Genomic DNA, 27,923 nt, shown 5'->3' with positions numbered 1-27,923 from the left:
AGGTACATCGGGAAAGGTCCAGAAGGATCCAAAGCACAGGACCTTCTGTCCCTGTAGCACTGGGTTTCACCACCATCCCAGCACGTAGATGTGGTCACCAACCCCAAAGCTCTCTGAACCCCATTGTTTAGAGGCTGAATGGATGTTTGATTACATAGGCATGATTAAATCACTGGCCATTGATGACTGAACTTGACCTGCAGCCCCTCTCCCCTTCCTAGTGGCTGAGGCGTGGGGAGGAAATTTCCAAGCCTCTAATCAAGCCTTGGTCTTTCTGGAGACTGGTCCCCATTCTGAAGCTATCAGGGAACCCATTAAGAATTACCTCCTTAAAATAAAAGACACTCCAGTACCCTCATCCCTCAGGAAGTTGCAAGGGTTTTTAAAGCTCTGGGCCAGGAAACTTGGTCAAAGATCAAATAGCTTCCCATGATAGCCAAGTGGGTACTGGTCTCTCTTTTTACAGGTGGAAACACTGAAAGTTAAAGAGGCTAATTAACTTGCACAGGGGCATAGAGCTAGGAACCTGGATAGGCTGATTAGAGCCTCTATGCTTAATCGTTAGACTATACTGCCTTCCAATCTTACGGTCTAGAGGGGAACCTCCCTTTAAAAAAAAATAAACACAATAATAGAAGGAACATCCAAACACTTCGGGAAATATTGGAGGGGCCAACCTGGCTTTGTGTCAAGGTAACCCCTGAGTAACATCATTACCTATGTCTATGGTGTGGCATGTTTGGGGGTATGTTTAGGAGGCTCGGCTGGCTCATGCACTGTTTTGATAAATGGGGAGCAGTCACTCCCATCATTGGCAGGGAAAGCAAAATTATGCCTCACCTCCAGGCCGGCTCATCACGGTGCCAGCTGCAGAAACACTTCATCTGGTCATGACCGAAGCATTAGTGCTGACTGCTTTGACGCATGCAGAGGCCCCAGGTCAGCAGCCCAGACTGACAGCACAAGGAGGCTTCCTGCTCCTCAGTCCTCCTACCTACGAGCCTCATTCTTCATTGCCAGGATGACAGATTGCCTTGTGTCACGCTGGGGGAAAACACACACACGAGCACACACACAAACTGGTGATGGCTGAAAGGAGTTCAGCATCACTAGGTAAGCATGAGGTAACAGAAATCAAAGAACTCTGCCTACATTCGTTGCAAATGGAAACAGGCAGTTGGTTTTTATTATTAAACCTAAGGATGATTTAACACGCGTTGGAGGGCTGGCTACTTCCTCATAGCCTCATAGGAATCATCTTTTGGTAAATGTTAGCCTCGTAAGTCAGACATAATTCAAGGTGGGGAGGGCAATGCCATTCATCTATAAAGTGCATCAAACACCTAAACTCATAAGCATAAAAGAGAAATAGAAGGCGAAGGAAAGGCAAATGGGAGTGTTATGAAAAGAAAAGCCAGGTCGGTGTTTGAAACTTGCTGCACAGCAAATAATATATAGCACAGTAAATCACAAATTGACTCAAATGTCTTGTTGAGACAAAGTAGAGCTAAGGAAATTGGAATTATGAGCTGATTTATAGGGGTCATAATGATAAATACCAGTTATTGAGGATCTTCTATGTATCGAACAACATAGATATTATTCCCATTTTACAGATGGGGAAAGTAAGGCTTAAAGGGGTTAAATAACCTACAGTAGATGCTACAAATGATAAAAAGCAGAGCCTGGATCCAAATCAAGGTTGAGCTGAATACAAAGCCCAAAATTTTTTTAGAATACATGGGAAATGGCTATGAATTTTTTTAAGACTACGTATTAGAAAATGGCATCCAATTTGAGATGTGCCTAGAAGGGCCTAGGGTGACCACCATTGGTGACCTGTCCACCATTCTTTCCCCCTTTCTTCTTTCTTGTCCAAACCTCAGTTATGCTGTATAATCGTCCAATTTCCAACTCCCAAAGGAGAGTCCTGATTGAACTAAGAGAATCCGTGACTGGCATTCTCCTAGTCATTGTTATTGATCTAGTGGTGGGCACATGACCTTAGATGGCAGTTACACTAAAGAGAGGAACATGTATTCAAAATTTGGAAGATACTCTTGTCTTTCCTCTGGATAGAACAATGAAGCATGTTGCCCTTTGGCTAATTGGCAGCCATATTGTGACCATGAGGAGAACCATGTGAAGACAAAGCCAACACCCCAACAATGGCATTGTGGCAAGATGGAAAAAAACAGGTCTGTAAGAAAAAAACCCATTGAGCTGCTGACTTAACCAATTTTTGAAACTGTCATACTTCTGAATTTCTTGTTTTGTAAAATAAAATGTATATTTTTAACTAGTTTGAGGCAGAGTTTGTCACTGATATATAAAAGCAACCTAATTTATATGTGTTCCCTGCCCAAATTATCTCGTTTAATAGTCTACCAAGTCCCCATGTTCTACAATTAGATTTAGTCCTTTTAATATTTGTGTTCTCTAAAAGGTAATAGGTAAATAATTATATAACCTTAGAGAGGGGACAATTTTTCTTCATATTGCACAAAAGGAAACGATTTATAAAGGAAAATATTAATACATTTAACTACATAAAAAGTCAAAACTTTTTAATGTAGAAATACCATTAATAAACTTTAAAGGGAAACAATAAACTGGAGAACAATTTTTCTGCATACAATACCAAGAGTTAATATCACTTCTGTATAAAAAGCTCTGAAAATAGATGAATACCTTAAGAGAAAAATATGCAAAGAATACAAACAAGCAACGGCCATTAAATATATTTTTTAATGTTTAATTTTACTACTAATCAAAGAAATACAAGTTAAAATATAAATACTATGTTCATCTACCAAATTTGAATTGGTTATTTTTTCCTTAAAGGAATAAAGACTACCTTATTAAAGAAAGGACTGCCTTATTAACTCAGCTACCAGCTGAGGTTCCTCAGCCCTCCTCATTCTTCATCAGACCAGCCCAGGCTTGCTTTCACAACAGAGGCAGGGGTTACGAGAGAGAGGGTGGAAACACACAGGCCTCTTGAGGCCTGGGCTCAAAACTGGCAAACCATCACGTCCACTGCATTCTATTAGCCAAAACATGTCACAAGACCAGCATAGACTGAGGGGAAATGGACTCTGCCTCTCAGTGGGGGGATTTGCAAAATCATATTACAAAGTTTCTGAATCAAGGAAGAGTTGGGGAATTGGGTCCACTTTCAATCAATCTGTCACAAGAATGTACTCCATTATTCCAATTATACTTTAAAAAATCATGTGTATCTATCTAAAATATATATGCATAAATATATGTGATATGTGGATAGATAGAACATCCATAGAAATCTACTCTCAACTGAGCAGGCTCTACACAGAAGAGAACACCCAAATAGCCAATGAGTCTATGCAAAGATATTCAATAGCACTAGTCACTATGGAAATGCAAATTAAAGCTATAATGAGACACCATTACCTACTCACCAGAATGGCTAAATTTAAAACAAACACACTTTTTAAAACTGACAACACCACATATTGGTGAGATAGGGAGTTACTGGAACTCAGATACTGCTGGTGGGAATGCAAATTGGTAGAACCATTATGAAACTTGTCCGTATCTACTCAGTTGAACATATGTACACTCTATCACCCAGCAATTCCATTCCTAGGTATATACCCAAAAGAAATGCACATACGTGCATAAAAAGACACGATTAAGAATATTCATAGATGTATATCCATGATAGCCAAAATCAACCAAAATGTTCAACATTAGAATGGATAATATGTGAGATTTTTCTCAAATTGGAATACTACACAGCAATGAAAAAGAACAAATACTGCTACTAGCAACAACATTGATGACTCTAACAGACCCAATGTTGAGCAAACAAAACCGGAGCCCAAACAAGTATATACATCCACTGCATGCTATTAGCCATTGCACATGCGTAAAACTAACTTGTGATCGTAGAAATCAGAATAGCAGTTACCTTTGACGACAGGGTGGTCCAGGCATGGCACAAGAACCCATCACAGAGCTCCCCGGAAGAGGGACTGGCTGGGGCAGGCTGAGGGACAGGTAAGAGCCTGCAGGACTGCCCGGTGGGAGAGGCCTAGCCTCCACGGGGGCGTGGAGGGGGAGGGGACGCTGAAGGCGCTCAGCAAATGACAATAAGCCCTGTTACTTGACAGTGACTGCAGAGGACCCCAGCGCATATGTGCGCAAACAACAGGCCCTGGTTTATAGCAAAACCAGCCTCGGTGCTGGGGCTCTGGCAGCTCTTTGTTACCCAGCTCCTTCCTGCCTTGCCCCCACCGCCCCGCCCCACTCCCCCAGCCCCGCACTCTGGTTGAGGGCAATGCTCTGCTCCATTTTGTGTCTTCCTGACCCTTTAAATCATCAGCACACAGCACAGCAAAATCCAGAATGCCTGCTTTAGTGAGTGTGGGTGCAGAGACGTCAGGAGAAGCAACAGTGAGTTTGAAGGGACCCAGATGTCCCCAGCTGAAAGAGCTCTTTCTCACGGCTCACTTCCATTTCCCTCTCCTCTTCAACTTCAATTTTCTCCATCTAATCCCTCACTGTCAACACATTTAGGATTTTCTCATTGATAAAAATGAGATCCGTGTTCCCGAGGCTTGGGGCTGTGTAACGGATGTTCGGGACAAGCTGCCAGGAAGGATAAGTAAAAGGACAGAGCTCACTCAGGAGTACTCTGCAAATAGCTGACTATCTCAAGAGGAAAGCATGCAAAGAACAGGAACAAGCAATGACCATTAAATATATTTTTAAGGCTCAATTTTACTAGTAATCAAAGAAATACAAGTTAGAAGATAATACTATGTTCATCTACCAAATTTGGTTATTTTTCCCTTTAAGGAGTAAAGACTACGTTATTAAGGAAAGGGCTGCCTTATTAAGTCGCTACCAGCTGAGGTTCCTCAGCCCTCGTCATTCTTCATCAGACCCACCTGGGCTTGTTATCATGGTTGGGGTGCGGGGGGAGAGAGAGGAAGGACACAGGCCTCTTGAGGCCTGGGCTCAGACCTGGCGAACCATCACGCCCGCTGCATTCTGTTAGCCAAAACAAGTCACAAGGCCAGCACACCTTAGGGGTAATGGACTCTGCCTCTTGATGGGAGGATTTGCAAAATCATATTGTAAAGGTTCTAAATACAGGGAGACGTGGAGAATTGGGGCCCATTTTCAATCAATCTGTCACAAGCATATACTACATTATCCCAATTATACTTTTAAAACTTGTGTGTATCTATCTAAAATATATAATACATAAATATAAAAATATATTTTATATACAAGTATTATATTTTATATAAATATATACTATACACACATATATGTGATATGTGAATAGATAGACCAGACAGATAGATGGATTAGGCAGATTATTAATACAAATCGTGGCATTTCCATAACAGCTAGGGACATTTATGATGCTGTTTATCCAGACGTTGTTCAAGAATTTAAAAATGTGCCACCGTTTGCCCCATAGGGGTTTTAAAATACATATGAATTTAACCAGTGTAATGTTTGAACGTGTCTGGCCTCTACCAAGACAGGTCAATAACAAATTTGACTTACTAAATACAGCAACGTAGGGCACTGTTGCCTGCAAAAATCACTTACAATAATCAAATGAACACAGAGAGAAAATGATGGGACATAGTCATTTTCAAGGTGGAAAATCAAATACTGTACCTTTTCTGGACAGATACAACCCGCTGCAGAAGCACAACACGGATTTGCTTTTCAGCCACAGGGACCCATTCTCCTTATAGCCGTACATAACAAAGTCCTAGGATAATGTAAATAAAAACATAAACCTTTTGCAAGTAGAATCTTGGGAGATGATTTTGACCTCGTTGCATCCCACACCATGTAAGCCAACCAATGCCCCAGCTAAACCCTAACCCAAATAGACAGGGATTGCACAAATTTTTTACAGGCCAAACTCACAGTAACTTCCAAGCACCCTGGTAGCTGGCCTACCTGCCTCCTGAACAATACCATGACTACCCACATAACAAAGGAAAGACCATTGTTAAGAGGTCCTGCTACCCTCAACTGTAATCCTCTTGAGAGATCTGACGTTCCAAACAGCACGATCAACCTCTTTAGCACCCAGTTGACCTCAAAGATACTAAACTCTAGCTTTTATATACCAGTTAAATGAAAACATATATTCTTCTTCTGTCCAACTATAGCTATGTTTACCAAGGGCTGTAACTGGGCCTGAGTCTAAACTGAGCAGGTTTATTTAATGGAGATATTCTATGCAACAACTGGACGTGAAAAGAAAACAGGAAAGAAACAGAAAAGCCAGAATGCAGATGTCTGAGGAGTCCAATCCTATTTAATTTTCATAAGATTATTAAGTCCCAATAGTACATAGCAGTTACAAACTCTTCATTCATTTACCAAATCAATGTGCCCTGATCATCAGCTGTGAGCTAGAAACTGTGCTGGGGGCTTGGAGTTTGGGGAGCAGGGGGAGGAGCAGTGATTATTAATAAGATATAATCCCTCGCTTTGAGAAGCTCAGTTTAGAGGGAAGGCCTGTGTGAGGTCATTATGAGCCAGCGTGCAAGTACTCTGAGTGAGACTTATTACTATGCTAGAACACACATTTCCCAGGGCCTCTAACAAGCACAGTAGGCTGGTTAATGGCCACCCAAAGATATCAGGTCGTAATTCCTGGAACCTGTTACCTTATAAAGAAAAAGGATCTTTGCAGATACGATTAAGGATCTTGACATCAGGAAATTATTCTGGATTACACTAGTGGGCCTGGCTAATCCGATCACAAGCACCCTTATAAGAGAAAGACAGAGAGAGGCGTGACACAGACACACAGAAGAGGAGGTGATGTGAAGACAGAGGCAGAGACTGGAGTGATGCAGCCACAAGCCGAGGAATACCAGAAGCCACCAGAAGCTGGGGAAAGTCAAGGAACAGATTCTCCCGCAGAACCTCTGGAGGAAATGCAGCCCTGACGACCCCTTGATTCGGACCCTTGATTCCAGAATTGTGAGAGAATAAGCCTTTGTGGTTTTGAGCTACCAGGTTTATGGCAACTTGTTCAGCATGTGCAGGAAAATAGTATACTACGAATTGGAAAAGACTTTCAAGAAACAAAAAAATGCATGAGCTGAGTGTAGAAAGGGTGTGGGGATGGAAGGCGAGAAGTCAACGCTGATTATGGCTCGTGTGTAAAATGCAAAAGGGTGAGAGACGAAACTAGCCATGGAGAGCCCAGTATGTTTTTGCTAAAGTTGTATTTCGCTTGACGTTTCTTCATAGTGAATGAGGGAGAGCTATTGCAGGGTTTAAGTCATTTACATCTTAGAAAGTTCTCTCTCTCCGCACTGTGGAACCTTTCTCTCACCACCCATCCCCAAATCCAGTCTGTCAGAAATTCCTATTGGTTCTATATTCCAAATGCATCTAAATTCTTACTTCCAGCAGTTCCCTGGCGGTCCAGGGGTTAGGACTCCAGGCTTTCACTGCCATGGGCCCTGGTTCGATGCCTGGTGGGGGGAGCTAAGATCCCACGAGCTACGTGGGATTAGCACACAGTAGGTTTTGACACATAGTAGGTGCTGGATAAATATCTGATGAATGACTAAGTGAACAAATGAATGGGGAAAGGACTGGAGCAGAGGTCAGCCTGAGGCTGAGAAGCCAGATGAACTCAGAACACTGCAGAATGGTCTTGACTCTGAACTGATGAGTCATAAAATTATGGGATCACTGACAAGCCTTTGAAAGATGACTTAGAAGGATTGGCAAAAGAAATCTATTGGTCTGAAAGTCAACTAACCCAAGGAGTATTTGCTAATGCAGAACCAAATTGTGTCAAAGTTCAAATAAATTTTGGTAAATATTCTGAGAATTGGGCTTAGAAGTCATTCAACAAATATTTATCAAGTTATTATTGTGTTCAAGGACATTCAAACATTAAATCTCAAATCTTTATAATTTGAGAAGGGAAATAAGATGTCTAACAGGTTGTAACATAGCCTAGAGGGTTTTTTTTTACAGTAGGCTGTTACAAGAATATTCATAAGAATACAGTAACTACAAACAAACAATGCAGAGAAAACCATTCTCATATACTGATTGCTTGAGTATAAATTAAACCAAGATTTCTGTAAAGCTTTTTGGTAATACATACCAATTGCCTTAAAAAATATTCATTCCCTGATCTAAACTAAAGAGAAAAAATGCGTAGGAAAAAGAAAAAAGAAAAAACACACCAAAATGTTAACAATGATTATTTCTGAAGAACAAATCACCAAATTTCAGTGTCTTAACCTAACAGTGTATCCTATCCATGTAAGAGTATAACCCAGTGTTCCTAGTCCACAGGTGGCTCTCCTCCATGCAGTGTTTAAGGGATCCAGACTCTTTCCATCCTGTGGTTCTTCACATCCCCTAGGGCCTCATGATCAGTTGCATCCTTTCAGCAAAAGGGGAAAAGATTATGAATAAAGCACACCTATTTCTTCAGTCTTGGCCCAAAAGTGAGATATATATATATATATATATTTGCAAAAGGAAGAAAGTTAATAATCTTTGACCCAGTCACCCCATCTACAAATCTATAGTAAAGAAATAGAGTTGTGGGAAAAATTATGCTAGATAGATGATTAATAGATAGTTACATAGATAGATGCATAGATACCTACAGAGATATATGGCAGTAGATAGAAAAAGATAGGGGCATAGATTGTGGCAGAATTATGAAAAAAAAAACAACAAAAGCGTTCCACCAATAAAGGAGTGCTCCATCCACATTGTGAAGTATTATTCAATCATAAAATATTTTCAGCAGTATACATAAAATAGTAATTAAATGGAATTTTTACTGGCCTATGTTAATCTATCCAATTAGAATTTATATTTTAAATGATGATACCTAATTTGGCCTAAGTGCAGGGATACGTTAGCAGTCTAAATAGGTAATCTTTTTCAAAGGCAATTGGGAATAAGTATAAAATGTCTTTGTCCCAGCAATTGTATGCTAGGATTTATCATAAGAATAAAAGTACAGATGTACAAAAAGAGTCACTTCTATGAATGCTAAAAATGTTGATTAAATTTTCCCTGCAAAAAGAAAAATTATGAGCAACTTAAATTTATAATTTCTGATTCTTTAAATATATTCTGATATATTCTGGTACATTCATGTGATGGATTACAATGTAGCCTTTTTAAATGTGCTGTAGAAGATAATTAAACAGTATAGAAAATATTCACAATGTGTCAAGTTAAAAAAACAAGTTTCAAAGTAGTATGCACAGTAATTTATATGCATAAAATATTTAGAAGACTGGAAATGTATACATCAAAATGTTGAGTTATTTCTGAGTGGTGGGACTACACATCCTTTTTGTTTTATTGCTTATGATTTCTCTCCCTTTTTCAACATTTCAACAATAAATATATAACACTTTAAAATCAGGTTTTAAATATTGTACTTGTATTTTAATAATATTGGGGGAAATTCTCATAATGATACTGAACAAAGTAAACTGCTAAACTGTACACAGGGTGTGATTCCAGTTGTCTGTGTTCACAAAAAAGTATATACTGGAAGAAAAGACATCAAAATGTTAACAATGTTTATTTCTGAGTAGTAGGGTTGCAGTTCAGGGGGAAATGGAGTAAGCAAGTCCCTCCCTATCTCTCCCCTACTAAATGCAGTTGTAAAATCTGAACAGAATACAAGGAGCAGTGATTTAAGGATTCCAAAAATAAAGTAGCAGGAGGATTGAGGAAGATCAGCATTTGGAGTGCCCCTGAACCAACTTACCATTTTTCAGACTCCAGTGTACTCTTGCCTGGGCTCAGGGGTTACAGGGGAGAGTAGGCAGGGAGGAGCCACAAGCAGCCTTCCACGCAGACAGACAGCTGTGGGAGAAACCCTCCAGCTCTGGCTCCAGGAGCGGTAAACGGGTCTGCTGGTAGTAACAGTACTAGCAAAAGGGGCCCACAGATGTGTGAAACACTGAGGGAGGGAAACTTTCTCCTCTGATCAGAGGAGCTGTATTCCCAAAAGAATGGGACAAATCCCGTTGCTTTTTTCTCTCTCTGTCCTCCCAGCACTTGGTCCTGAAGGCAAACACAAATGTGGGAGAGCACAGCAGAGCAGGGTAAATAAAACCACAGCTTTCTGGGGTAAGTACCAAAAAGAAGACTCCCAGGGACTTGAATGTGTAAAGAAATCACAGAGAGAAAGGAGCTTGGAAAATCAGTCCCATAAAGTTGCTGATAAACCCCTGGGCTCACCGCCAAGCTGCACATGCACAGACATAATCCTAACCAGCAAAGCAACTTTGAGAGCTGTACTAAGAGATAAACGACCACCTAAGTGTCAGCCTGGTGGCACACACGGGACAGGTCTGAATAGCACTGCAAAGGCTTTGAAAAAGAGCTGACATTGAAACCACAGCCCACAAAAAGCTGGTTAAGAACTTGCAGCCTGAACCCAAATGGACCAGTTGCCTTCTAAAAGAAAGTACCAACATACTCCACAGAATTAAAACAACACCCGGGCTTCCCTGGTGGCGCAGTGGTTGAGAATCTGCCTGCCAATGCAGGGGACACGGGTTCGAGCCCTGGTCTGGGAAGATCCCACATGCCGCGGAGCAACTGGGCCCGTGAGCCACAACTACTGAGCCTGCGCGTCTGGAGCCTGTGCTCCGCAACAAGAGAGGCCGTGATAGTGAGAGGCCTGCGCACCGCGATGAAGAGTGGCCCCCACTCGCCACAACTGGAGAAAGCCCTCACACAGAAACGAAGACCCTACACAGCCAAAAATAAACATAATAAATAAATAATAAATAAAAAAAATTTTTTTAAAAAGAAAAAAAAAACAAAAAAACACCCAAAGTCACATAACATAAAAGTCAAAATGTCTAATATGCAATCCAAAATCACTTGGAAGATGAACAACCAGGAAAATCTCAACTTCCATGGGAAAAGATAAGAAACAGATGTTAACACACAGATGACACAGATGTTGGAATTATCTGATTAAGACTTTAAGGCAGCTATTGCACCCCAATGTTCATAGCAGCATTATTTACAATTGCCAAGATATGGAAGCAACCTAAGTGTCCATCGACAGATGAATGGACAAAGAAGATGTGGCACATATATAACGGAATACTACTCAGCCATTAAAAAAATGAAATCTTGCCATTGCAGCAACATGGATAGATTTTAGAGGGTATTATGCTGAGGGAAATAAGTCAGACAGAGAAAAACAAATACTGTATGATATCGCTTACATGTGGAATCTAAAAAATAAAACAAACTAGTGGGGCTTCCTTGGTGGTGCAGTGGTTAAGAATCTGCCTGCCAATGCAGGGGACATGGGTTCGAGCCCTGGTCCGGGAGGATCCCACATGCCGCGGAGCAACTAGGCCCGTGAGCCACAACTACTGAAGCCCTTGCGCCTAGAGCCCGTGCTCCGCAAGAAGAGAAGCCCCCGCTCGCCACAACTGGAGAAAGCCCGCGCGCAGCAACGAAGACCCAATGCAGCCAAAAATAAATAAATAAAATTATTTTTTTAAAAAAAAACAACTAGTGAATATAACAAAAAAGAAATAAACTTACAGATACAGAGAACAAACTAGTGGTTACCAGTGGGGAGAGGGAAGGGGGAAGTGGAAAGATTGGGGTAGAGGATTAAGAGGTACAAACTACTATGTATAAAATAAATAAGCTACAAGGATTTATTGTACAGCACAGGGAATTATAGCCAATATTTTATAACAACTATTAATGGAATAAAACCTTTAAAAATTGTGAATCACTGTGTTGTACATCTGAAACGTATAATATTGTACATCAACTATACCTCAATTTTTTTTAAAAAAACTTTAAAGCAGCTATTATAAACTTCCTCCACCAAGTAAGCATGAACATTCTTGAAATGAACAGAAAGACAGAAATTGTCAGCAAAGGAACAGAAGATAGAAAGAAGAGCCAAATGCAAAATTTCAAACCAAAAAAAAAAAAAAACTCACTGAAGCAGCTTAATAGTAGAATGGAGATGACAGAAGAGTCAGTGAACGTAAAGATATATCAATAAATATTATACAATTTGAGCAACAAAGAGAAAAAAAGATCAAAAAGAATGAATCTACGTGCTACTTCAGATACCTGTGGGACAATACCAAAACGTCTAACATTCACGTCATCAGAGTCCCAGGAGGAGAGGAAAAAGGAAGGGCGTGGTGTAGAAAAAGTATTTGAAGAAATAATGGCTGAAAACTTGCTGACTTTCGTGAAAGATACAAACCTAATTATTCAAGAAGCTCAGCAACTCCAATGGGATAAACTCAAAGAAATCCACGCCCAGACACACAGCATAATCAAACTCTGAAAAACTAAAGACAAAGAAAAAATCTTGAAAACTATAAGGAAAGAAATGATGCACTACTTGTAGGGAAAAGAAATTTGCCTCTAGGGCTTCCCCTCAGAAGCCCTAGAGGCAAAAAAAGAGAGAGAGAGAGTGCAATATTTTTAAGGCTGAGAGGAAAGAACTATGAGAATTCTATACCCAGGATAATATCCCTCGAGATAAAAGACATTCTCAGATGAAGAAAAACTAAAAGAATTCATCTAGACCTGCTCTAAAGAAGTGCTAAAGGAAGTTCCTCAGGCAGCAGGGAAATAACATGAGAAGGAAACTTGGATCTTCAGGAACAAAGGAAGAGAAACAAAATGGTAAATATCTGGTAAATATAATAGACTACTATTCTCCTCTTGAGTTCTTTAAAATACGCATGGCAGTTGAAAATAAAAATTACAACATTGTCTGACAGGGCTCTCGTGGTATGTAGATGTTGTGAGATCACTATAGCATAAACAGAAGAGGGTGAAGGGACCTATGTGCTGGTGATGTTAGAATAAGAACTTAATTAATGGGAATACATTCATGTTCTGGGATGAACGGGGAGCAGAGAGAATGTTCTCCAGACCAGAGCATGTCCTTAGCAACTACTAAGTTGTATCTAACCTGGAGCATTCTGGGTTCACAGAATCCAATCCTCCAATTGTACAGCTGATAAAACTGGGCTGGGTTCAGAGTCCAGAGTGCAAGACGTAGAGAATGTACTTGAGGACACAGAGAGCAGGAAGGGTAAGCTGGGACAAAGTGAGAGAGTGGCATGGACATATATACACTACGAAATGTAAAATAGATAGCTAGTGGGAAGCAGCCACATGGCACAAGGAGATCAACTTGGTGCTTTGCGACCAACTAGAGGGGTGGGATAGGGAGGGTGGGAGGGAGACACAAGAGGGAGGAAATATGGGGATATATGTATATGTATAGCTGGTTCACTTTGTTATACAGCAGAAACTAACACACCATTGTAAAGCAATTATACTCCAATAAAGATGTTAAAAAAAACAAAAAAACTGGGCTGGTTTGGTTTGTTTCGAAATTGAGTTCAACACATAATCCCCAAAGAAGGACAAGCCAATGAAAGGTCAGACCTGGTAGGTCTTGACTACGACTCTTGAGCTTCCTCCCAAATAACATGCAAGAAAAGGCTGAGATAGTTGGAGGGAGTTTTGTGCAAACTGCCGAGCCATTCTTGATCCTCACTGAGATCCGAATGAAACAATTTATGTTTCTGAGCATCAATACCTTCGACTGACCTTGGTGCTGAATGCTTATTGTGATTTTTTTGCTGCAGCACATTCCAAGTTCAAAGTAAGATGGATATATCTTAGTAATACATGCTGGAGAAAAATCAATTTCTATGATAAATGATGTGATGCTTGTCTTGACTCGGGGCTGCGTGGGCAGCCTCCTGAAAGGCCACAGCTCCCCCCTGAGCTCCACAAAGTGCTTGTTACCTTGGAATGTTTGGGGCTGAGCTGCAGTATGCAGGGAGAGAAATAGTATCTAACCATTTGATTATAACATCTGCTGTGGTCTGCATGTGTCCCTCCAAAATTCATATGTTGAAATCCTATCCCCTCCAAACATGATGGTATTAGGAGGTCAGGCCTTTGGAGGGTGCTTAAGTCACAAGGATGGAGTGCTCCTGAATGGGATTAGCACCCTTATAAAAGAGGCCCCAGAGAGCTCCCTCACCACTTCCACCATGTGAGGACACAGTGAAGGGCACCAGCTATGAATCAGGACAAAGGCCTTCACCCAAATATGCTAGTACCTGGACCTTGGACTTCCCAGCCTCCAGAACTGTGAGCAATAAATTTCTGTTGTTCTGGAAGCTCCCCAGTCTGGTATTTTGTTATAGCAGCCCACATGGACTAAGACAACATCAGAGGAAACTTTTCACGGAGGAGGCCCATTACGTTGGGTGTTGAAGGAAGAGTGGAATTTGGACTTGTAGAAATGGGATTGGAAGGGATGGGGTACCTATGGTATTCCAAGCACAGAAGGCAAGGGCAGGAAAGGGGACTGACTAGTAAGGAACAGAATTTGACTGGAGCACAGAATATATATTCAAAGGAGGAAAAAGGAACATAGATTGGAAAGATGGATGGGGCCTACATTAGGCAGGATTCTTCCAATGGAAGTAATTGAAATCCAATTCAAATTAGCTGAGTTAAAAAAAAGGGGGAATTCAGTGGCTCTCATTACTGGCACATCCAGAGATGGTGACAGCCTCAGGCATGGCTGGATCCAAGCACTAAAAAATATCCTCCATTTCTCTCTCTCTCCCCTTCCCTCAGCTGCTCACCAATGGGTACTAGCCTCACTTACTCCCTCTGCAAGCCCAATCCCTCCAGGTAGTCATGGGAATAACCATCAGCAGGTCAATCTCTGGCCTTGTCTAAGACACTGGCCTCTTTTCTGGGCCAATCACTGGGCCCTGGTAAATGGGGTGCAATGGTTGGCCAGGCCTGGTTTATATTCCCACCCTCTTGCCATAGAATAGGATATGAAATCAGAAGAAAGGGGATGGGAAAGGGGGAGATAAAAGGCACAGTTAACACAATCCACCACAGGGCCGCAAAGTCAGAGTACCAGGTTGGGACTGTATTGTTTAGACAGTGGCAGGGACAGTGGATGCTTTTAAGGTGAGAGGCATAATCAGAGACGTGCGTTAGAAAGAGGAGTCTAGGGAATTCCCTGGCGGTGCAGTGGTTAGGACTCAGCGCTTCCACTCCATGGGGCACGGGCTCAACGGCAAAAAAAAAAAAAAAGAAAGAAAGAAAGCAAGAGGAGTCTAGTGGCAGTGTGCAGGGTGGACTGCAGTGGTCAGAGGGTGGGGCAGGTCCCTCCAGCCCTAAGGGCTCAGGTCTGACTCCAGAGGACAGGCCCTTGCCATGGAAGAACTGGGGAGAGCAGAGCACTGGGAAGGAGCAGTTCTTACCTCTTTACCCTGAGAACCAACAACAGAGGACAGGGGCCCTAGAAAAACAATCAGGCTTCAGTGTTTTCTCTGCAAGCCTGTGACACCATCAGACTCACAAAGCTTAACATTGGGGAAGAGGTGGGACGTGGAATGAGCTTTTCCCAATCCAGCAGATGGGGGCTCCGGAGGATAATTACATGAACTTTGCATGCATACGGAATAAGATCTAGAAGGATGCCTCCACACTATCAACAGTGGTTTACAAGAGGAGGGAGAGACTTTCACTTTATACGTTGAACACTTTGATGCTGTATAAGATAGTTTTACCTTTGTAATGAAAATATACATATGCATTTTATATACATTGCACATGCATTACAAGTATATGCATTGTAAAGGAAAGGAACTGTAACCTTTCGTACCTTGATCTGGCGACTTGGGACACAGCAAGTTCGCTATGGTAGGGGGATGAGCTGGGTACAGTGGGGACACAAAAGGGAAGTGGCTAGCTCTCTCTGGGGCCTTAGGAACGTTTCATTGAGAAGATGTTCCTCAAGCTGAGACTTAAAAGAAGAGTGAGTGTTGATCAGACCAACGAGACAGAGAAGGAAGATACATTCAAGGCTGTGGGCACAGGGCAGACAGACGTATGAGGCCAACAGCAGCTCGGGGGGTCTGGATGGCCGAAGCGCCGGGAGCAGAGCCAGCTCAGTCCCCCACTGACATGCCACACCCCGGGCTTTGCTCAGAGGGTGATAGGAAGCCACTGAAAGATTTGATGCTGGGAAGCGGCATGAGCAGCTTTGAGTTCAGAAAGTTCACTATAGGTAAAAGTTAGTGGGAGGAGAGAGACAGGAGGCTCCTGGAATAACCTGAACAAGAACCGCTGCGGGGCCTGAAGCAAGGCAGTGGCTGTGAGGGTCGGAGGTTTCTCACCTCCGCGAGGAACAGTCGCAAACAGAGCAGGGCGTGGCAGTACTGGGTCAGGGCTACTGGCTAAGGGCTCTGGTCTGAGCCGCCACTGGATGGTGGGCTGTAGCGGGAGGAGAGCTTTCTTAAGGTCAAGGCTAAAGTTCTTTCATTATAAAGCAGCACTGGCTTCCCTCCCCTTCTCTTCGGTTAGTTACCTCCACTCTGTGGCTGCCCGCCGGGGATTCTATCATCCCCGTTGGTACTGAAGAGGCCAATGGTGGCAGCGTCCGGAACATGCCCGCCTCCTGCGGGCCGGGGCACTCCGGTCGCCTGGGTGAAGGGAGGAGCCCGGTTCTCTCGCGAGCACAGCCCGGCGGTAGTAGGTTCTCGGGCCTCACCAAGTAAATCCATACTGACATGCCCGGTCCCTGAGCTCCACGCCCGGCCTCAGCACTCCGCCAGGTGGCTTTGTGCCGCCACCCTCATCCTGTCTCAGAGCGCAAGCCAGCCGCCCGTCAGGACCGGCCCGGACATCTTGGCCAGGACGGCTCCAGCATCAACAAGTTCCCCGCTTCCCATCCTTGCGTCCTCCCAGCCCCGGGCCCAAGCACTCCGCATCCATCCCCACGCTGCCACCACACCCTGCGGTCACCTGTGCCTTCTTGCGACTCTCTCAGCATGAGCTGGGGCTGGAGGCAAGATCTTAAGGAAGATGCATCCTCCGCGAGGCCAGGCCTGCCTCAGAGACTGGCGGGTCCCCGCGGGGGCCGGGGCCACGGTCCAGAGCAAGGGAGGCGGCCGTCACCAGCAGGGCTGCGCTCCGCAATTTCAAGCCCAAGGACCGGCTGGAGATGGCTCAGGAGCGCTTTAGGAGGCAGCCAGGACGTGTGAGCAGCTCCCCTCGCCTCTCCCCTCCCGCCGCTGGCCCTCGTCTCCCACCTGAGGCTCCGGCCGGCTCGGGGCCGCTTAGGCTGGAGCACGAAGCCGGCGAGGCTGGCCTCCGCAGAGCCTGAGAGCACACTCAGTCATTTTAGAAGCTGGTTATTTCTGAGGCCCCAAGCTCAAGAAATGAATTCAGAGAGAAAATGAAAAAAATAACAAGACGGATAGCGGGAGTGCGGCCTCCACTCACACGGGCCGTCAGCTGAAACCAATTTGGACGGCTCGGCTCAGTCTCAGCTCATGAACTGCGCTCTGCCTCAGAAAAGCCCTTAAGCACAGGGACAAACACACACACACACACGCACACGCACACACACACAGGCACCCTGCACACGCGACAGGACGCAGGCTGGGTTTCAGAGCTATTCAGCATGGAAAAAGCAAAGGATCCCGGCTTCCTTTTATTTAAATGATAATCTCTGTGGTTTTGACCTCACTGGCTTAACGTCTTCTGAAGAGGTCTTCCCTGGGACCAGCTGCTCAGTTATCCCGGGCCTGCAAGCTGGATTTCTAGGAGATACTTTGGGTTAGAGAACCTCAGGAGAAATGCAGAAAATTCCAGAAGCAGCTCCTGCTGCCCTAGTTTACACTAGACACTTACCCCTGCAATACCTCGTCTCTCCACCCACCTTTATTTTTCAAACCCAGAAATGAAGGGTTTGAAGTCCTAAAATATGTAAAGTGCCCCAACCCAGAGCTCACCAGAGAATGCCTGAATCTGAATCCCTGAAAAGTGGCTGGTCTGCTCCTTGGGAAGATCAAAGTTCTTCCCTTCCAGCCGGTCTCAATCATCTGGCCTCCATCACCTGGGAGCTGGGAGGAAGACAATGAAAGGCTTATCTCTCTGCAGTTCCTTTAAGACCCCAGCCAAGTCCCTCCTTGTCCTTGGAACTTTCTGAAAACCAAGCCAGTCCTCCTGAATTTTAGAATCTCTGCACCTGTGAGACCCCATCCTGACCTGCGGCACAGGTCCGCTGACCCAGCCACTCCTGGTGTCCACGCAGCAGCTTGGATGCTTTCTCTAGATGAGAAACATTCCTTCACCTGCAGTCCATGACAGAAATGGGGTAGAGAAATGTCTCACTCTAATATTCAGTGAAAAAAGCAAAGTTCAGAGCTCTGTGTATGGTAAGCTACTAATTGTATTAAAAGGGGAGAAAATGAATGTAAATTAATTTACTTGCATATAAATAAAATATCTCTGGAAGGATACATAAGAAGCTAATTACACTGTTTGCCTCTGAGGAGGGAACCTGTATGCTTTCGTCACCTTTGAATTTTGAAACATATGAATGTATTACCTATTCAAAAGGAAGTAATGAAACCACAATTTAAAATACACATATTTATTTTTTAAATATTTTTATTCACCAGAGCGTCAAGGTTGACTAAGGAAGGTAGGCCTAACAGAAGTGTACTCGTGAGGTAGAGTAGTGGTGTGCATACTGCAGCAGAGGAAGGAAGGGTCAAATGTCAGGATCGTGGACTTCTGGGCTACAGTGGAGCCAGAGGGGAGGGGAAACCAGTGTGGTACTAAACTGGTACCAGTTTAGTACCAGTGTGAAACCAGTGGTACCAGTGTGTGGAACTATAACTCCTTCGACCTTTTATTTGGGGCCGTGCCATGCAGTCTGTGGGATCTTAGTTCCCCAACCAGGGATTGAACCCGTGCCCCAGCAATGAAAGTACCGAGTTCTAACCACTGGACCGCCAGGGAAGCCCCACTCCTTAGACCTTCAGTAGCAGTTCTGAACTCACAAAACCATGAGTGTAATTGGACTTTCTTGAACAAAATGGGGACAAGGACGAGGCTAGTGAATTGACTAGTACAGGGCCAGACTGAGGCTGCACACTTAGGCGGAGAAGCTGATTCCAGGCAACCTTGAGGAGGAAGGTCAGAGGTTCACCGAAGCCACCAGAAAGCAGGGGGTGCACATAGACTGGGGATTTGAGCCAAGTCCCCGCAGAGAGCCTGCCAAACCCCAATACAGAAGCTTCTCTGAGTTCCTGCTTCACCGAGACCAAGGCTGTCGTTGCAGGGAAGCGGCTCTGGGGCTCTGGTGGCAGAGGCCCTTGGGGCAGCACCGCCGGCCCACACAGACCCTTCACGAGACCCAGACAATGGCACCCTTCCTCAAGACGCCTCCCTGACCTCTGCCAGAAGGTTGCTGACCGGCCTGTGAGTGGCAGCCCCTCGGGTGGCTCAGTCCCCAACATGTTCGGCCACCGCGGCTGCAGAGGACAGCCCTGAGGAGGTGGCAGGGAACCGGTGGGACACACTGGTGGCTCAGGCGGAGGCGGGATTGCCTGTCTTCTAGAAAACCTTAGCAAAATACACACACACAAACACACACACACACGTCTGCCTTCACAAAACAAAACCCTTAATGGGTAATTCACACATTTCCAAAAACTACTTTATGAACAGACTTCTCTTAAATAAGCTCTGTTTTGGGGTCGAAAATGTAATTTGTTATTACTATATCTTATTTCTATATTTTACTATACGCTGAGATTTATTTGTGCCAATTTCTCACGGTTCAAAACATTTTAGAGGGGCTTCCCTGGTGGCGCAGTGGTTGAGAATCTGCCTGCCAATGCAGGGGACGCGGGTTCGAGCCCTAGTCTGGGAGGATCCCACATGCCGCGGAGCAACTGGGCCCGTGAGCCACAACTACTGAGCCTGCGCGTCTGGAGCCTGTGCTCCGCAACAAGAGAGGCCGCGATAGTGAGAGGCCCGTGCACCGCGATGAAGAGTGGCCCCCGCTTGCCGCAACTAGAGAAAGCCCTCGCACAGAAACGAAGACCCAACACAGCCATAAATAAATTAATTAATTAACTAAAATTAAAAAAAAAAACATTTTAGAAACTCATGGTTGAAAGACTCAGAGCTGAAAGAGCAGAGGCAGCCCTTTTCCTCAGTAAGATCTGCTTCACCTAGAATATGCTCTGCGTGTCAGCGGTAACAGGTGATTGAGTAAATTCTGGTTTTGGTGATCTAGTATGAATAACAACTCTCTTTCTAGCATACAGAAATTGTTCTCAAATTCTGATGTAAGAATCACCAGGGAAGTGTGTTAAAATCACATTCCCACCTCCTTCCCCCTGCACCTCATTCCACCTCCTTCCCACCTACAGCCCCTCTTCTGACCCAGTGGATCGGAGTTTTGTTAAATACCCCAGCAAGGACTCAGTTACTGCATGCACTTCCCTCTCTAATGCTAACTCAGTGGAGACCTGCCAAACAGGAACAATGACTGTGATCTACTTTATTACTGTTGCCTTTTAAATAAATATGCAAAAATCGTATGGCTCCATCAGGTACTTGAAGCAAATAAGGCTAGAGTCCAGGATACGCAGAATTGCCTTTGATGGCTGTTCCCAAAGGAAGATATTGGCTTGCATTTAGCAGCTTTCTTTTTTAATTTTTTTTAAACATCTTTATTGGAGTATAATTGCTTTACATTGTTGTGTTAGTTTCTGCTGTATAAAAAGTGAATCAGCTGTATGTATACAGGTATCCCCATATCCTCTCCCTCTTGCGTCTCCCTCCCACCCTCCCTATCCCACCCCTCTAGGTGGACACAAAGCACCCAGCTGATCTCCCTGTGCTATACGGCTGCTTCCCACTAGCTATCTATTTTACATTTGGTAGCGTATATATGTCCATGCCACTCTCTCACTTCGTCTCAGGTTTCCCTGCCCCCTCTTGTCTCTGAGCTTTAGAGACGTATCCACTAGGAGACACATCCACTTGCATGACTTATAGGTGTCTGCAATTGAACATGTCAAACACTAAACTGTCTCTTTTCAGCCCCTCCCACTCCATCAAAATCCTTTTCCTTCCCCAGGCTTCACCATTGCACCTACTGGCACTGCCTTTAACCCAACTGCTCGAGCCAAAATGCTGAGCATCATTCCTTCACCCTCCCACACATGATACCTTAGCATCCTGAGATGGTACCTCCAAACTGTAACTGAAACCTAACTACTGCCCACTGTCTTCTGTTTTCTCCATCCAGGTGTGTATATATGCATCTCTGGACCCGTATTTCTTAGCTGTAGGGTTGCAGTCAAACAAGTTTGGAAGCCACTTATAACCCATCAGGTCATGGCTCCTGCCACCTCTTTGATTTCATCTTCTATCACCTTCCCCTCTTTTTCCCTTCAGTCCCTGGTAAGTGTTGAGCTCTTTCCCACCTCGGAGTATTTGCTATTGCCTCCACCTGGAACATTCTTCTCCTTATCTTTCCCATGCCTGGCTCATTGTCATCCTTCACGTCTCAGTATAAATATCACAACCTCAGAAAGGCCTCCTCTGACCACACTATGTAAAGCGTGTTCTACACAGAGTCATTTTTTCTAATGAATACCTACCAGTTGACTTGCTTGTCATCAGTTTTGCCATGAGACTATAAGCTCTGAGAGGACAAGAATGGTTTGTGTAAATGATGATTCCCTGCACCCCACTTTCACCTAACTCAAAAAGCTCCCCAAAATGGTGGGGTAATTAATGACTGCCTGAAGTGTTTTGGTGTTCATAGAAGTAGTAGGGCTGCATGCTGTGGTGGGTAGAATTGTGTCCCCAAAAAGATATATTCAAGTCCTAACCCCTGGTACCTGTGAACATGACCTCAGTTAGAAATAGGGTTGTTGCAGATGTAATTAGCTATGATGAGGTCATACTGGAATAGGAAGGGCCCTTAATCCAGTATAACTGATGTCCTTGTAAGAATATGAGTGAAGTAAGTCAGAGAAAGAGAAATATCATATGATATTGCTTATATGTGGAATCTAAAAAAAAAATGATACAAATGAACTTATTTACAAAACAGAAACAGACTCACAGACTTAGAAAGTGAACTTATGGGGCTTCCCTGGTGGCGCAGTGGTTAAGAATCCGCCTGCCAATGCAGGGAACAGGGGTTAGAGCCCTGGTCCGGGAAGATCCCACATGCCGTGGAGCAACTAAGCCCGTGCGCCACAACTACTGAGTCTGCGCTCTACAGCCCGAGAGCCACAACTACAGAAGCCCGCTCACCTAGAGCCTGTGCTCCGGAACAAGAGAAGCCACCACAATAAGAAGCCCGTGCACCACAGCAAAGAGTAGCCCCCGCTCACCGCAACCAGAGAAAGCCTGCGTGCATCAAGGAAGACCCAATGCAGCCAAAAATAAAATAAATAAAATAAAAATAAATAAATTTATTAAAAAAAAAAAAAAAAAGAAAACGAACTTATGGTTACCGGGGGGAAGGGTGGGGGGAAGGGATAGTTAGGGAGTTCGGGATTGACATGTACACACTGCTGTATTTGAAATAGATAACCAACAAGGACCTACTGTATAACACAGGGAACTCTGCTCAGTATTATGTAACAAGCTAAGTGGGAAAAGAATTTGAAAAAGAATAGTTACATGTATAACTGAATCACTTTGCTGTACACCTGAAACTATCACAACGCTGTTAATCAACTATGTTCCAATATAAAATAAAAAGTTAAAAAAAAAATAGGAGAGGCACAGGGATACATACAGGGAGAATGTCATGGGACAATGGAGGCAGAGACTGACTGATATCTATGAGCCAAGGAACACCAAAGATTGCCAGCAGCATCAGAAGGTAAAAGATAGGCATGGAACAGATTCTCTGCAGAGATTTCAGAGAGCACAGCCCTGCCAAACCCTTGATTTCAGACTTCTAGCCTCCAGAACTGTGAGAGAATGAATTTCTATTGTTTTAAGCCTCCCCGTTTGTGGTACTTTGTTATAGCAGCCCCGTTATCCACCACTTGAGTAAAATGAGTAAAATGAGAATATGATAATAAATAATTTCTAAAATGAAATCTATCTCTAAAGTTTGTGGATATTATGATAAGAGAGTGAAGTTAGGTACAATATAGGATTTGGAGGACCTGGAGATGAGTTCTAAGGTAGGTTTTATTCCTTGAAGGTAAAATACCCTAACCAAAACTCTAATAGTTCATCTGAATCAATGTTACCCCAACCCTTGGAGACGAAAATGAGACATATTTGATTCATCAAGCAATTAAATTGCTCATTAAACTTTTGCCGCCTGACCTGGAAGAAAAGAAAATCATATTAATGTTAGAAGATGTGCTCATTATTTGTTTTCCTAGATAAAATACTTTTTAAAACCATGTACTGATAATGAAGTTACATCGGCCTTTTAGGACATCTTTGAACACAAATTACATTAATGCGGATGTCTTGGTTGGTTCATCAAGAGTAATGAAATTATTACTGCCAGAAGCCATGATTCCATGGAAATGAAAATTGTATTTTTTCAAGTACTATAAATGATGATGCTTGCAAGTCCTGTAATTATTGAATAATAGAAGTCATCTTTTTATCGGTATTTTCAAGATGCATTGTAAGCGGCACTGGAAGGGAAAAAAATCTATCCAAACTTTAATTTATAAAAATGGTAGTTAAATATTGAAAGGAAATTGCTCATGGTCGGGCAGTGGGTCATGGAAGGAACACAGCCTGGAATCACAGCATTCAAGCCTGTTCAGACTCTGTTACTTAGTAGTGGTGGAACCTGGGGCTACTCACTTCCCCTTTGAACCCTGGGATTCTTCAACTGTTAAAGAGCAGGAAGGCAAGAACTAAATTGTTTCCAAAATCCTTCCAAGCTCTAAAATAGCCTTGTCCAGAGACATCTTATTCTTCTTCCTCTGCAGCATGTGTATATTGGCTCAGGATTTCATGGTTAGGCTTTCATCCTTTTTTAAGCCAATAAATGTCTCACTCATCTATCTCTCAGTCTCTCCCTGTGCCAAACAGGCCGGCCAGAGGCTGGGGCTGGAGGGGGCAGATTATTGAAGCCGCCTCCTGCTACCGGTGCCCCGCAGACAACTGTGTAGTGTGTTCATTGCACAAAGATGCCCAGTCCAGGAGACATGGGAGCCTGAACTTCCAACTGAGCTCCATCTGCCAAGCCAAGCAGCCATGCAGTTGCATCACCCAGAGGAAGCATCTTTTCTTAACCCCCACAAAGGCACCAGAGGCTCACAGCTGCCCTGCTCCCACCTCCCTGGCTTTCATACTTTCTTTGAAAAGCTGCCAGATTCCTTTCTTATTTCAGAGAAAACAAAGAGAATACTTTTATAATTGTTATTAATTTATTACTGTTTATCACCACTGCTCTTAAGAAGTGATGAACAGCCTACATGCCCATGGACCCAGGGAGCAACAGACTAGCTAAATAATTTCCAGATTCTAGTTGTCCTTATATTACCCTACTCTACACCTGATAGCAATCTAAGTTGCTAGCTGTGGTTTAGTTAAGATGTTTAGTTTAAATTGCTGGTTTTGTGATTTGTCCTATAATCACATTCTCCTGACTAGGGTGTATCTTAGTTTAACGTCTGTTCAAATTTCTGATATTAGCTTGCTCTCACACCATGTAATTAGTAGGAGCTTGAAGTTAGGACAACAAAGATAAGGGTATGCGACAGAGATTCAGCTTGTGTGATACTGTACAGTGAGACTTCTCCCACGCAGGTGGGCAACCTCTTGGATGGATGGCTCCTGAGAGATGTGTACTCCAGGCTGCCTGATCTAGAGGTGGATCCATTGGATCCAAGCTACCAGCTGAGTGGCTTCCCTGAATCTTTAAGCAAATGAGTTTTTATAATCTATCAAGAAATCAGTCCTTGTAAACACTACCTCCTTCATTGGTTGTCATTGGCCATATTGCACTTGGGAAGAGTCTGATCAGGCTGGACCGAAGCCTCCATCCTGCCAAATCTTGCCCTTCCTCTTTCCTTAAGTAAGACCCAGAGATGGATTTACCATGAAGATAATAAAGTTTAAGCTTCAGGAGCCATCACTTGCACCAGTCCTAAGACTCTGGTCATTTCTCTCTCTCTCTCTCTCTCTCTCTCTCTCTCTCTCTCTCTCTCTCTCTGTGTGTGTGTGTGTGTGTGTGTGTGTAGAGTAATATAATATAGATTATCAGCAAAAAGTATGTAGCCAAAAAATGTAGGTTGAAAACTATTACAGCAGACGTCCACTTTTGGCCAAGATGGAATCACAGAAATGTGTTTACCATCTCACTTGAAACACTGGAAAAAAAACAAATATACATACCAATGGTTTTCAGATATTGGACATCAGACAGCAATCAGATCAGGCCGGTGATCTCTGATCAACAAATGAGGTGAGCCCTATGATTGCCCCCAGCTTACTGCCTGGGGGAACTCTACAGGCTGAAGCAAAAGAAGGGGAAACCAAGGCAGAACCCAGTGGTCTGAGTTGAGGAGATGCTGGGAGCCCACTGAGGACAAGATAGCCGCAGATCACAAGAGCAGAGTATGGATTAAAGAGCTGCACAGAGGAAAAGCTCTGAAGATCTGCACACTGGGACGTTTGTGTCTTCAGTTGAGTAATGGTCAGCATATGCCTGGGAAGAAACTACCCGAGGCTCAGGAATAAACACCAGAAAGGATCAAAGGGGAAAATCCCCAAAGCTTAAACAGACTGGAAACTGTTGGCGTTCCCATGGGCCAGGATGGGGGTTGGAGTAGAGCATAATTCATAGAGCATCAAGTACACAGAAGAGTATCACTTCAGTAGTAGGGTAACATTAGCCCTAGATAAATGGCTAATCTGATCCTTCCAAACAGTTCCCAAGTAACTTAAAAGCATCTCAGAACAAAGCTAAAGAATATCAATAGGATATTCAGAACCAAAAATATTCAGAACCAAAAAAAGGTAAAATTCACAAGTTATATTTTATAGGCTTGAATTACATTTACATTTTAACATGTAAAATAGAGACATCGAGGATACAAAAATGACTTAAATTGAACTCCTAGCGTTGCAAAACATCTTAGACCTTTTTAAAAAAGATACACTGGATAAGATTAACAGATTAGATTCTACAGAAGAAAATATTAATAAACTCAGATATAGCAATAGAACTATCCAACGTGAAACACAGAAAAAAGCTGAAAAAATGAACACAGCATCAGTCAGTGAGCAGTGGGACTCCAAGTGGCAATATAAATGTAATTGAAGACTATAAAGTGTCGAAGAGAAAGAAAACATATTTGAAGAAATAATGGTTGGAAATTTTCCAAATTTAAAAGAAACTCAAAATACACAGGCCCAAGAAGCTCAAGGAAACACAAGCACATAAAACAAAAATAAAACAACACCAAGGCACATCATAATCAAATGGATTAAAACCAGTGAATGAAGAGAAAATCTTGAAAGTGGCCATAAGAGAAAGTCTGCATTCTGTATAGAGTAACAACGATCAGAATGATAGCAGGCATCTTGATGGAAACAAAGTAAACCAAAGGACAGTGGAGCCACATTTTTAAAGCACTGGGGAGGAAAAAAAAAAAAATGTCAATGTAGAAGTCTATATCCAGCAAAAATATCTTTAAAATTTTAAGTTGAAATAAAATTCAGCATGCAAAAGGTGAAAGAATCCACCACTGACAGGCCTGAATTATTAGAAATGTTAAAGGATGTCTTCAGTCAGAATGAAAATAGTACCAAGTAGAAATATGAGGACTTCCCTGGTGGTACAGTGGTTAAGAATCCACCTGCCAATGCAGGGGACATGGGTTCGATCCCTGATCCAGGAAGATCCCACATGCCGCAGAGCAACTAAGCCCACAGGCCACAACTACTGAGCCTGTGTGCTGCAACTACTGAAGCCCACACAGGTAGAGCCTGTGCTCCACAACAAGAGAAGCCACCGCGATGAGAAGCCTGGGCACCGCAACAAAGAGTAGCCCCTGCTCACCACAACTAGACAAAGCCCACGCGCAGCAACAAAGACTCAATGCAGACAAAAGATAAAAAAAAGAAATATGAATATACACAAAGGAATGAAAAGCACCATAAATTGTAAATCTGTGGGGAAACAGAAGAGACTTTTATCTTCTTCTTTAAAATCTCTTTAAATTTGACTGTTTAAAGAAAAAAAAAATTACACCATATTGTGGACATTTTGACACGTTTTAAGTAAAATGCATGACAAAAACAGCACAAACCTGAGAGTGGGAAAATGAAAGAATATTATTGCAAAGTTCTTATACTATACATGAAATGGTATATTAACTTACATGTACACTGTGATAAATGAAAATACACACATAGAGTAAACCCTAAAGCCACTCAAAAATTAAAGAATTATAGCTAATAAGCCAACAGAGATGATGAAATGGAATAATCAGTACTGAGTCCAGAAGAAGGCAGATCAAGAGGAAAATACAAACAAAAACAGAGGAGATAAATAGAGGATAAACAGCAAGATGACAGATTTAAACCCAATGAAATCCATAACCACATTCAATGTAACTGGTCTAAACACTCCAACTAAAGCGGAGGTCATCAGACTGGATTTTAAAAAAGCAAGACCAAACTACATGAGGCCCACAAGAAGTACCCTTTAAATATAAAAACAGTGAAAGGATGGAGAAAGATAACACCATGCTAATGTTTCTTTTTTTTTTTTAATTTTTAAACTAGACTGCTAGCATTAATATAAGAAAAATATTTCAAAGCAAAGAATATTACCAGGAATAAAAAGAGTAATATTAATAATGATAAAAAGGTCAATGAGAACATAACAACCCCATTTATGATCCTAATAACAGCTTCAAAATACATAAAGAGCCAGATAGAACTGAGAAATAAACAAATCCACAATCAAGTTGGGGATTCCAAGACCTCTTACTAATTAATTGACAGAT

The sequence above is a fragment of the Balaenoptera acutorostrata genome, chromosome 2, assembly GCF_949987535.1.
Source record: "Balaenoptera acutorostrata chromosome 2, mBalAcu1.1, whole genome shotgun sequence".
Taxonomy (NCBI): Eukaryota; Metazoa; Chordata; class Mammalia; order Artiodactyla; family Balaenopteridae; genus Balaenoptera; species Balaenoptera acutorostrata.
The sequence above is the reverse complement of the archived record's forward strand: the minus strand, read 5'-3'. Positions refer to the sequence as shown.